The sequence below is a fragment of the Rissa tridactyla genome, chromosome 1 (genome assembly GCF_028500815.1).
Source record: "Rissa tridactyla isolate bRisTri1 chromosome 1, bRisTri1.patW.cur.20221130, whole genome shotgun sequence".
NCBI classification, from domain to species: domain Eukaryota; kingdom Metazoa; phylum Chordata; class Aves; order Charadriiformes; family Laridae; genus Rissa; species Rissa tridactyla.
In genome coordinates, this window is record NC_071466.1 from 179,067,921 (window position 1) to 179,081,565 (window position 13,645).

Consider the following 13,645-nt stretch of genomic DNA (forward strand, 5'->3'; position numbering starts at 1 on the left):
AAACAGTGAAACTGGGCCATTCTCACCCAAAAGGGAGGAGAATAACTGTTGCTATCAGTGGATGTTCTGCTGCTCTTCCCACTCAGGTGTGTCTCAAAGCCACTGGGAAGAACAGCAGGGCACAGCAGTCGCAGGGGTCTTCATGATGGAGCAGCCCCACCAGGGCTGTAGCCCTGTGCTTGGGACCTTCAGCATGGAGACAAAGCCATTAGTTTGACTCCTGCTCCCCGGACTCATGGGTTTTTTACAGACATCTCTCTCGTTATTTCCAAATTTCAAGGAAAGAGAAAGCTGTCAGTCACATTCTTTGATCAAAGAGGTGTCAAGGACTATCCGAGAGACAAATTTAGGCTGAGAATGGTGGTGCCTTTCTATGACCTTGAGTTCAGCACTGGAGCTCCAGACTGGTGTTGAAAAAGCAGCGTTGAACAGGTTCCTCTTGAGTAGCTCTGAACTGGTTCCTGTGAGTAACTCTGTCTGGTTTTCCACTTCAGTGGGGGAGCTCTTCGGTTACCACTCTGGGGCACAGTGCATGGGAGAGTTAAGCATTTCACTTCAGGATCTGGGAACCAGATATCCAGAAAGTTGCAGCATGCCACCTGACTCTTTACCAGTCATATTCACTGCTGGCAAATCATTTATATCCTTCCGGTTAATTCTGTACCTAAAACCCAAGGATCCTAATTTGGCACAAGGGAGTTCAAATGCTGTGATTATTTTTTTTTTCTGAGAAGCCAGAAAGGAAGATTATGGAAAGGAAAAGGACTTATGGGGGGAAAGTATTTGCTTATGAATTAAAAGATAATCAACAGAATGGGTTTAAATGTGAAAATCCATCTGAAGAAAATAAATTCTTAATCTACAGAATTTTGACAAGATGTTGATAGGTTGTGTAGATTTTTTCTCTTCAGGGAGCCCGTTTGCCATTTCTTCTGCTCACCAGAAGCCTCCATCAACCAGTGGTTGTTCTTGAGATATCTCCCTATCTCAGGGAGATCCCCTGTTGCCATTTAAGCCATCTTCTTCTCTAACGTGCAGAGGACAAATCTGAAGCTGAAACTCCTCTATTTTTCAGTGTAAGATAAAGATATAACTAATTCGCAACAGCAGTCACTGTATGGAACAGAAATTATTTCAGATTCCTTCAGGAATTCTCTAAGCCTAAGCCTATCAGCCCAGCAAGGTATTTGGACATCCTAGCTTAACGCATGTGAGCTACCCTAGGATTTCATGTGATTTAGGTAACGAGTTCGCTTACTGAATCAGGTTGGCATAAAACACTAATCCTTCTCTTGCCTCCCTCCAGCATGTATTACTGTGGACAGTAGGTACTGCTTTTCATAACTGGGCACAGAATTGCAACAGTAGTTGTGGTTTTTGAAAAAAGGGCATTAAAATTAATGCTCAGAAACAGTTTTGCCTGTTGCTGCATGTAAAAAGGGGATAGTTTCAATTTATAGCTGAAGTAGCTCCTAAGGTCCCGCCGTTTTGGTAGATCCCTTAGACAACAGCATTACTACCAGTTTTCTTTGCTTCCCCTTTTTTTTTTTTCTTTGGTGACAATTACTCACCAAGACCTCACTGTACTGATCCCCACGGAAAGCGGCCGAGATGCTGGGTGCAGGCTGGGTGTGCCAGCAGCTTGGCTGTGGTCCCTGCAGGCACGGCATGCCCGGGGCACTAGGCTGACATCTAAAAGGTGAGTGATGCTGCTGCCTGGGGGACTGCTGCCTTCCCCCCTGGCCTGGGTGTCAGACAGGGTCCTCTGGGTGCTCAGGCTGGGACAGGACCGCCAAGCAAAGGTGCAGTTAAGCAGAGATTACTTTTTTTTGGCTGTAGCCTGTGCCCGCCTAAAGGTGTGATCTGTAGGATATTCTTGATATCGTTAATGATTAGATTTGCTTGTGCCCACTTATACCCACTTACCAGCCCCTGGTTACTACCACGTCATTAGAAATGGACATGCAAACTAGCATTCTCCATGTGTGATGTGTTTGTACTGTGTTTGTCACAGTATCAGCATAAGAGCTGACATAATACTAAGAAAAATGAGGAAGAATCACGGTGTACCTCCTCAATCCCTGTTTGTGCATTAAAGTATAAGAACAACATCCCTGAAAAGGCAAACTGCCACTGGCAGGTGCCTCACTGTGCACTGGAACTAGCAACTCCAATCCCTATGAATGGTCTGTTCTACTGCAACAACTGAATTTGGCCCAAGACCTGATCCTGTCCCCTCTCTTGGGTTATTGAATTGTTTTCCCAGCCCTGCTGCCTTCTCTCCCCGTAGACCCACACCATGCCTTCACATGGACAGAAGGAAGAACCTTCTCCATATAACCAATCCACCGAGGCTGGCTGGCAGGCACCAGCTGCATGCTGCCCTCTATGGCCAGGACTGCTTGACGTCCTCTCGTCCGGTTGGAAACACAACATTTATGTAAGGAGAGTACATGGGTGAGGTTTGGGGGCCTTCCTGTCACCTGGGGAGATGACCATCGGTCTGCCCACATGATGGAAACGCACCCTATAGCAAGGGGCTGGAGCATCCCTCTAGAAAACCTCATCAGACCTGCTTCAGTTGAAAGATTCCTGCCAGTGATGCATATCCTGATGTATTTTTTATTCTGTTGTCAGATGCTTCCAAGCCACTGCTTACCACATACTTAATATACGTCCATCGGCTTCATTCTGCACTCAAAAGCACGTTCTTACCTTAAAATCCTTGGTTAGCCATATGGGACTCACTCATATACTTGGTTCCATAGGGGAATAAGATCAGGTTATTCATAGCATGGCATGACCAAACCCTACAGAAACAGATGTCCAAATCACCTTTTCCAGCCTTCCTTCTCCACCCACTTCTCCACAGAAAGGAGGTTGCATATTTACACCATGAGTGGATGGGCACCTCTTCTTTTTTCATCAGTGAATGTAGCACTTAGGCAGAATTCCACACAGATCGCACGCTTCATGCCTTTCCCTTAACAAGTGCGGGCCACTTAATGGGACAGTTTAAAAGATCAAGTAACTGAAGCGAATTTATTAAAGCAAAGGCACAGAAATTCCAATTAATGAAGGTTGGCATCACACAAATTGCTCCTTTTCTGAAATACACACTAAAAAGGGTCTTCAAAGGAATTATTTGACAGTTTCATTTATACATTTCTATAATTATAGCCCCCAGACTTATCTCTCAACCTTCTTTATTTCCATTCACAAAAAAAAAAAAAAAGGTTGTAGAGTTTTATTTTCTGCAGAGGAATAGAGTTTATATCTCAGAGTTTACTTTGACAGAATAAGAATCAGGGCAAGCCTAGTAAACAGTGCAAAAGAACCTCGATTTTTGTCCACAGAAGGGGCGGAGGTTCCCTTGCTAAAAAGTGACAATTATACACCACATCGATGTATTGATCCCGGACACACTATGTCATGTACATCTTCCTTGTCAGGTACAAGTGAGTGCCTGCTTCTTCATGCACAAGAAAATCTTAAAATGTTCACTTTCAGCAAAAGAAAATAATCTTGCTTCCAAAGCAGCTGGGCTGTGGTAGCCTAAAGTAATCTGCAAGGCAGAAAATATTTCAGTATTAAGTCTTTTGTTATTCTATGCATGTGCACAGTTTACAATATGCGCTAAGTGCATAAATATTTATTATATTTTTATAATTGTGCTTTTACTGTGTGGTTCACTGACACAGGGCTTAGAAGCTTTCTCTGTTTCTCAGTTTTGCATTTAATAAAATGCACACCGAAGTACAATCCTCAGATCGAATAGTGCCGAATGAGCTGAGATGTACAGACACTTACGTCTGCCTCTCCGTGCACTACGTAAAATTGCCAAAGTGTATTTACAAGACAGGAAGAGAGCATCTCAAAGGAGCTACTCTCTCACGTCTCCTAACAACACTGCAGATTAGCTTCAAGTTGAAACCTTCCTCTCTTGATACTTCTTCAAGAACTGTAAATATAAGCAAACCAGTTTAGTAACGACAAACGTTGCCTTCCAAATTCCAATCATATCTGTTCTTAGTTACAGCAATTTCTACCAAAACACACACACACCCCAAACCGTTAGAGCTCTTCAGACACTTACCATTTTTAAACCTTAGAAATACAGACCTGGAATAAAGCCAGTCACTCGAATTGTGGAGACGTCCATTCCAAGTATATCTTTTATAGTGATCGTTGCTGACTTGTCGTCAAGATGTATTGGCCTTCTCCAGTTTCTTTACTGCTGAAGAATAATTTTATTTTTCAGTATTTATCCTGATCCTTTTATAAGCTTTCTGCTTTTGTTCACAGTATTATTTAACTTGTTCTCTTAAATAAACCTGGAGGAACCTTAGCCTCAAAAGCACAATGCCAATTTGATCTCCTTCATCATGCTTTCAGCTGGAGTATATGCCTTCAGACTCGATGCGTGAAATTCCCAAGTTTCCTGTCGCACATCAAACCGTAAGTTCTCAATGAATCTCTTCCCCAGCAAGTGAAAAAAGGACTTTAATGCAATCCACTCTGATACGTATTCAGAGAATAGTGACTGTGCGCTTGCGCAGCTCAGAGCTGGTCTGAAAAGGGAACCTGAAGTTTCCAATCTTTACGTCTGAGTCTGACAGTTCAAGATTAATGACCAGTTGCAAAAGGGCCTCTGCTTTGCACCTGCAAAATGACAGCGAGCGGGGAAGTGCCCAGGCGCCTGGCTGCCGCCGCAGCAGCAGGAGTGCCTGCTTTCGCATGCAACTTATAAATCACTAAACAGTTAAGTCCTGAAAATACTCAGGGAACAAAAAAAAGGATGAAAAAATGCAGGAGGGCACTGTGGCAGAGGATTGATGTAGATTGGGACTCCCGGAATGTGGAGTCCATGCGGATATTTAAAACCGAGGGGCTTACATTTGCTGTAAGGCAAACCTGTGCATGGAAATTGCTGTTTGCCAAATACAGGGAATATATCTTCAGCCTCTGCCTTGATTTGCTTTTAAATTAATGGAATACATTTAAGAAAAAAGGAAAAAGAAGTAAAGTCTTAGGGGCAAAATACACACACTGCATCCAGAATGCTCTTAAAATTTAAAGATATACAAAAAAACAAATCATAGCAAAGCACAGCAACAAAAACTCTCAACCCGTGTTGAAATATTTATCGACCATGCTCTTTCCATGCAAATCCATCTGCGCCTCCTGAGAGGGGTCCTGTGTCAGTGAAGGAGCCATCCTCTCTGACAAGCCAGCTATATTCTCGACAGCAGTGTATCGATAAGCATAACTTCCTCAGCCTTCTTTAAACCTTTTTATACACAGATTTATATTTAGGCACTGTGTAGACAGTGCAAACGAGCGATTCCTCTGCAGAGAAGTGCTGTGGTACTGCTGGAAGTAGTGCCTTCTTTTGCTCTGCAGCCCCAAACCCACCAATTTCACTGGAGGGACCTGGGCATGAAGTAGCAACCTATCCAAAGCACATAACTCTTACTTATTCATTAAACAGGATGTTGTCCACAACCCAGAAAAATCTCCGAGTATTTCTGAAGGGCAAACGGAGACTCTCTGGATATTGTAAGGTCTGTTGGGCCAGAGAGAAGGTGCAAGATGGGGTGTGAGTGGAGCCATGCAAATAAGACCACACTGCAAGAGAAAACCTTGGGTTTCATGGGCTTCCACACCTTTTCTTTTACCCTGTCTTTGCATGATATACCAACTGCTACCCCCTCTTCTGTGCACACGGGTGGAGAACAGCCAGTGGGCCAAATAACACGTCAAAGTCAGAACACCATCAAAAAGGCAGGTACAGATTTTTCTCTTCCTGCAAAAATTTGTAAACCCCGGCAACGACTGTGACTCTCCAGGAGGTTATTAAACCAGCCGTAAGTACAGCTTAAATGGATTCTGAGCAAGTTCAGGGTAGGTAAAGAAAAAATACAGGATTGAACCCAAAAACAGAAACTAGGCAGCAGGAGTCAAGGTGCCACCAGATATGAAGAAAGGGAGCTCAGGTACGATGCTCCAAGCGAGCCTTAGCTCTGAGCAGAGAGTGACACACAGCAGCTGGAGCTCCTTCTCTCTGGCTATAGCTGACAATATTTATAACGGAATCACAGAATTTATCAGAGTTGGAAGGGACCTCTAGGGATCTAGTCCAACTCCCCTGCTAAAGCAGGATTGCCTAGAGCACATCACTCAGGACTGCATCCAGGCGGGTCTTGACAGTCTCCAGAGAAGGGGACTCCACAGCCTCCCTGGGAAGCCTGTTCCAGTGCTCTGTCACCCTCACTGTAAAGAAGTTTTTTCTCATATTTGATTGGAACTTCCTATGTTCCAGCTTGTACCCGTTACCCCTTGTCCTGTTACTGGGAACCACCGAAAAGAGTCTGGCTCCATCCTCCTTAAACCCACCCTTTAGATACTTGTAAACATTAATAAGGTCTCCCCTCAGCCTTCTCTTCTCCAGGCTAAAGAGTCCCAGCTCTCTTGGCCTTTCCTCATAAGGGAGATGCTCCAGTCCCTCAACCATCTTTGTTGCCCTAATAACAGTTTGCTTTACAAATTTCCTGCAGGTCCACCTGGATTTTATCAGCTTATATGTTTTCCACAAAACCGTTTTTTAATTTGTCTGTTTCACTAACATTATGATTTGCAGCAAGTGGCTTTGTTTTGATATTGGGATTTATTACAGTCTTAACTTTTCATCCTTCCTCAAATATAGAGTCAGTTCTACAACTGAATAAGCATACAAGGACTGCAGCTTGTGCTCTGGTGATTGTATTGTCACAAAACTGCTTTTAAAGAAAGCAAGGAATCAGTGAAATCATCTTTTCCCTTTGTAACCAGTTATTCTTTCAGCTCTGCGCAATCCAGCAAAGAAAGCTTTTTTATTTAACAAGAATAAAGTAGATGCAAACAGCATGAGCTGCCCCGTGCTAACTATGTTTTTCACTGACGTGTGGTTACAGAGGGTATTTTCATCCCTTCCTTCTTTCCTTAGTGTTCTTTATCAGTCTTGTTCAAGACTAGCACCAACTGTACTTCAGTAATACTTACTACATCGGGAAGTAAATGAGAGTCTCACTCAGCAGTAGAAAATTGATGTGAAACACCATCTGACATGTTTATAGCAGCATTTAATTATTTAATCAATTTAATAACAGAATATTTAAACCAGCATCCAAAAAAAATCACTGGGCATAACCAATTCAGTCTATAAATCAGACATTTTGGTCTTCTATTTTCATTCTTCAATCACATTCTGTGAACTAATTGGCAACACTTGATGGGAATATAGGATGTAGACAGACTATAACAGGTGGAGCAATCAGATCTTCACAAGAAAATTAATTTGTACAGCCACTATTACCCTCTCATACACACACATTCGGATTTGCAGATACAGCCAAGCAAACAGCCCTGAGTATGGCTAATTGTGATTACAGCCAAATGTCATAAAACACATTTCACAATATTCAAGGGAATGATAGCCGTGTTCATTCTTTTATCTTTTTATTTTCTTTGACATTATCTTTGTTATCTTCAGATAGGCTTTCGCGTCTTTTTCTTCTTGATTTGGGAACAAAATAATTGTCTTGTATCCCAGTATTCATACCAGGTTTATTTGAACTTCATTAAAGCCACTCTGTTAATTTCTGAATTGAATAGAAAGTATGTCAAAATGTCTAACGACTGTTCTCATGAGACGCAATGAGATATTTCAGTGTGAAAAGTAATAATAAACTGTGCATAACAATATTCCATCAAGAATAAATTTCTCCCACCATGTATCCTCATTTCAACCAGCTAAAATTCTTACTTTCAGAAAAGCAAGTAATTCTGGCTCTGGGAAACTCTGTTAAGCATTAAGATTACCTCTCTGGGTGGGGCTTTGTCTTTCTGAAGCCCCTAGGTGCTTCTTCGCACTCATCCCAGTTGCACTGCTTGGCCCCTCCGGCAGGAGCGGGAGCTGGTGTCTCTGGCTCATGGACCGGACCTCGTCCAGCAAACATCGAAGCCTGACAGACCCTGGCCTCTGAACGGGTCTTGGGAGGGTTCAGGCAGCTCAGAAGAAAGCGTCTCCCAAGGCGAACGGTGATTGAAGCTCTTTTTCAGAGAGCTGTTAAAATCAGCGCACGAGAGAGAGTTCTACACAGAAGGTATCCTGGGCTGCCTCTGCTGCTCCCGGGGGCCTGTGCTTCTTAATGAGCTGAAGTGGGAGCTGAAGGATTGTCTGAATCACTTACATTTTAGGGATGACTTCAGGAGCAGAATGTTTAGTTAAAGCACCCTGAGCGCCTGCTGCGGGCTGGATCCTCAGAAGTTCGGCACGAGGAGCTTCCAAACAGCTGTTCAACGTGGAATTAGACAGGAACGCTTAAGTCTCTGTTTCCTGAATAAAACCGAGATTTCTCCTTTGCACAGCATTGCTACACTGGAGGGGGGTTGCAGCAGAACTCCCGAGATCCTCAGAGGAAAGAACAGGTACAAGTTGTACGACTGCAGCCCAGACGAAAGGACTGGAAGCCGCCCGTGGTATCTGACACCCACCGTCTCTTGTGCCCCCAGCGTCCCTTCTCAGCTCATCTGCGCTGCACACCTCCCACCTGACAGGAGGGCTTGGTGGCACTTTCTGACACCCAGAGGGATAAAATTTTCTACATCTTGTGTTTGAATACTGTCTGGTCCCCTGCGTTACCCAAACACGTCTTGTCTTCAATTTATCATCACTGTACAAGAAAGAAGGAAGCATTTACCTTGTAATCGGCTCACTGGAGAACAAAAAGCCACATCAGTCATCAGTTCTGTATTTTCTATTCCAGCATAGCTTGAATCGCAAGACATCCAATTACCCAGACATTACGGACCTGCCTTTATTGGGGTTTATCTTTCATTCTTCCTGCCTCCCATTAAGAAAAAGAAAATGGGGAGAAACTCTAATATGCCATGGGTAGTAGGAAAAGAAGGAAAGAAACAAAGTGGCCAGCGCTCCTCTGGTGCAACAGGAGGAGCAGGAAATCCTTCTCAACAGAGCTGGGGAAAAAACAGCTCCTTCCGATAGGCATCTGTCTATCTGCGTTCCCAGCAGAGTAGGGATGTGTCACTAGCAAAGTCATGTAAAGGGTGAGTGTGTTTTCCACTCAGCTCTGAAAACTGTGCTAGTAGGCAGTGGAAACTCACATTCAGCCACAAACGTGCTACTGCCGTAGCTCAGCAAGATGCTCTGTCTTCCTCTCTCACGAGCCTCCCATTTTGGCTGACGTTCCTGACATTTCCAAAGCAGTCAGAGCTACAGACAGAGCCTGGCTGATAGTCAGCTCCAGTTCCAAGAAATACCTGCGCTGCTGAGCACCGTCTCCCAGAGGGCACTTCCAGCAGGGCCTTCTCAGCATCGAATGTCGCTCTCCCATCATTTGGTGGTCAATAGTTCATTGTCTTCCAAAGCATAAAGCGAAGCCCATATGTCTGCTGCCAGGAAAAAAAAAAAAATGACAGAATTCTCTGGTAATACCATCCAGATCCCATCCATCCTCCTGGCTATGTTATAATACATACAGGTTATTTGTTAAGAAGTAATCAGGTTTCATGAACACATTTGGAATGAGTGTTAGAGCACCTACAGCAGAGAATCGAGGATGCCTTTTTCCATTTTATGAGTGTGCAAATGCAAAGGAATACCCTTGGAACCTGAATTTACAGCAGCTGCAATAAAGGCCTTTTGTTTTCACTTTCAACTAAGCTCAAAAGGAGATGCAGCACAGCCAAGCTAACTTACTTTAGTAACTTTTGCACTTAATTAATAGCAAACGGAATGGCTGCAAGTGATAAATCATCCAGAGCCAGGAATGCAGAGTGAAGTCTGACATGGCGTCTCTGCTTCACACCATTAAGTTTTTGTCACAGCTTTGGGGGTTAGAAACAGAGCATCGGTCTTAGCTCTAAAATAGGAAATATGTCTCATCCTTCACACGGTTTCAGTTTAGCCTTTATATTTAATTGTAGATTACCCTTCTTATGTAGAGAGCTTATTACGGTTTTCATTTTCTCTTGTTTACATTTTCATATCAATTTTTTTCCCACCAATATGCAATTTAGAGGCTGCTCAATGACACTAATGTTAATGGCATATATTACGCTTCTGTTCCACAACAGTGCATGTTTTTTAAAAACATGAAGTGCCCATTTTGCAGATGCTCTGACAGTTTCATACTCTTATCCCTGCCTCCACGCTGCAGTCATACAGAACCTTGACTTAACCAAAAGGGACGCCAAGAGACCAAAAACATCTAAATTAATTCCACCCAAGGTCGTCTCTCACAACCTAACCGCTCAGGTGGAGGGTGGTTATCCGCATTCCTGTCGATGCAAACAAACAGCATCCAAAGAGCTAAACAAATGTGGACGAGCAGATGTCGGCAAGAGGAATTGTTCCCCCATTTATCTTTGGGGAACTTTCCAGTGTCAGGATGTCACTGGAGATCATGGGGGGACCACGAAGGGGACAAGATCCAGACAGCACGTGTGTGTCCCTAGCTTAACATTCAAGCGAGGCCAGATGGGGAGGGCTGCAGTGTTTTTCAAGAGTACGGTGATTCAGGTCTTCCCTATTCAACCCAAGCGGAGTGTTTTTCCTAAACAAGCCTGTGAAAACACACAGCTGGTCATCCCACTGCACTGTACGCACCAGAGTCAGGGCTTTTGTCAGACACTCACAAAGCTTTCTGAGAATTTGTAGAAGTCATTTCAAAAAAGATCCTCATTTTGTGGGATTTTTTTTTAAACCTCCATATGAGGCCAATACCCCGGGGCTGCCGGGTGCTTGCTACAGACAATAACAAGGACAAACGTTGATCTGTCGTGTGAGCGACAATGGGAGAACTGTTGCTGTTCTTACTGCTGAGCAGCAAGACTGGGTCTGCTCACACGCTGAGAAAGCATTCAGAACCTGGTCCAAGGAAAGTGGATGTTCACCTTTATTGCTCTTTTCCTGAAAAAGTAACTTCTTGTTTTCTCCAGCAGGAGTGGTCATTACTGTTGGTCAAGCTTTTTGTTCCTTCACAGAAGCTTGAGTTTCCACGTAGGTGTGTGTAAAAGGGAGCGGGAGGGAGACGTTAGGGGCTTTTGCGAGGAGGAATGTGCCAATATTTTCATAAAACTGTTTTTCATTACAAACTTGAACTCCTAAACATTGAAATATTTTGTATCCAAAACACTAGAAGTCCATTTTTCTGCCCATGCCTTCCACAATGTCTTTTTTTTTTGTCTTATCTTTTCGATATAGGCTACATAGATACCTCCCCTTCCTTCCTGATGTTCATCAGAATAAGTGGGTCCACAACAGACAGATTTATCCCTTGGCAGAGGAGATGGGATTCAGTGTTCCTACTGACGAATCTGGGAAACAGTTTGCTTTATGTCATTTGTGCATGTGACTACTAATATGGGGTGCTTTGGCTAGTAGTGGCTACTTACCCTCTCAGAAATGTGATTATTTTGTTTTCCCTCCTGTGAGGAAAACTAGTGGACTATGTCAGTGGTTCAGAGTGTGATGTATAACACTGTGTACAACCCTCCATCATTTCCTTGCAAAACTAGCAAAGGCAAAGTCATATAGTCTAGTCCACCCACTACAGCAAGATATAAACACTTGATTGTGTCCTACCAACAGGGCTATTTTAGGCTTTAATTATATGAGTTGTCCTTGCTCATTAGTCGTATACTACTGAAGTGCAACAAAAGTAAGTGATTCATTGCTGACACACGGCATTTCATGAGCAGTCATTAATTAGCAAAGTAGCACTTGGATATAAATTGGCAAAGAGCATCAGTAAAGGGAACTTTAATCAGGATCTCCCTTAACCCTCCTGTTCTCGTTCGCCTCCACGCCGTTCAGAGGTGAGCGTCACCGGTATCGCCACTGGGGTAAACCACCACTGCTGATTTACACCAACCACGGTCAAAAACCCGCCGGGGTTGGGGAAAGCCCACCCAAGCACGAATCAGAGTGTTTTCTTCTTCAAATCAAGGAAATTTGCTCCTAGTCTGACACCCTGCCAAAGGCCTTTGGATCCGTGAAGGCTGCAGGCTGGGAGGGGAAGAGGTGCAGTGGGTCAGCCTGCTGCGAGCAGCCTTTTGCTCCTCCCAAATCCATCTGAAACCTGGCAAACATTTTCGTTCCGCAAGACTTGGTGTATTTGCAATTTTGACACACAGTGCATCGAGTTCGGTGGGCAAGCACAAGTAGAAGCCTTCATGATCTACCACTCTACGTTCTTTACAAGGTGTATAACAGTGCTTTAAAAAAAGAAAAAAAGATGAAAGTATAAAAGGTAGAGCATGAGAGGAGGGTTCTCCATGCCATGGCATATAACCTTTTTCGCTAATACAAATGGCCTTCAGTTTGATAAATTTCACTGCCATGAGAATCAATGGAATTAATGGTTTGCCAATTCTGCCACAAAGCCAGGACAAATCTGTATTTTATTTTCCAGTCCCAAGAAATGGAAAATCAAACTTTTACAACAACAGAGCTTTGTGGTCCCCACCTGGTTGGTAAATGAGGCGTTTATCCACATGACAGATTACAAAACTGGAGAATAGCGTTTACTTGAAAGCACTACTTTACAGGTACATTTTCAGAGCACTTTCTAAGTTCCTGCGGTGATTTCTGTGTATTGCTGTGGTGCAAGTACCCTTCTCAGGAGTTATACTTACAAGAGATATGTGAAACCTGTGCTGGTTTCAGCATAGGCTGATTATGTATTCAGGATATATTTGCAGATACCTAAGGCTGCTGGTTATTAAACCAGAAGAGTATAAAAATCAACTCTCTTTCGAAAGTTACTGTTATTTTTCTCAGCTGGAACATCAATTTAACATTTTAGGGAAACTGCTTTCTTTTTAAAGTGATGCTGTGAAGAGAAACTTCCACTGGTAGGTGACTGAGAGCAATCTATTCATCCAGCCGTAGCTATGCTAAGTTCTATCACAGATAAAGAGTTATTAGACAGCCGATCCAGGTGACCCCCTTCCTGGAATGGTCCTACAGTCTCTGCGGGAACATACCTGAAATACTCTACCAACTTTACTCATTAAGATATTTTTAAAGACGACTTATCACGTAGAAAAACTCAGGGAGATTTTTGAGAGGAGTCGTGAGGAGAGGGCATTCCTTTAGAAAAAAATTCAGTTTCCACTGAAACAGCAAAGCCAGGAAAGAGCTCCTAATTTGAGTAGAGACTTTTGGTGATTCCTGCCCTGAGACCACCTGCACAGGCTACAGTATTATTCTGGACTCACTGGGGAGAGAAGAAAGTATTTACAGATGCCACAGTGTACTCAGTCTGCAGGGAAAGAAAACTTCTGTTTGTTATTTGAGAATTCACACTTGTAATTTTAGGGCCGTAAATGTAAAATGAGGGTTCTAAAGCAGGGATATTTTAAAAGGAGCTATGGAATAAGCATTGGCTCACGGGTTTCAGCAAAGGCAGCCCCGGGTGCAGATCAGAGGAGAATGCCCAGTCCAGTCTGACAAGGAGGACCAGGAGAGGTCAGAGGTGGTGAGATCCAGCTCCATTAGCTACATCAATTCTAGCAAAGTAGCAAAGTTTAGCATTTGCCATGAGATGTGGCCCAGCCAGGGGGAGCTCACAGGATCAAT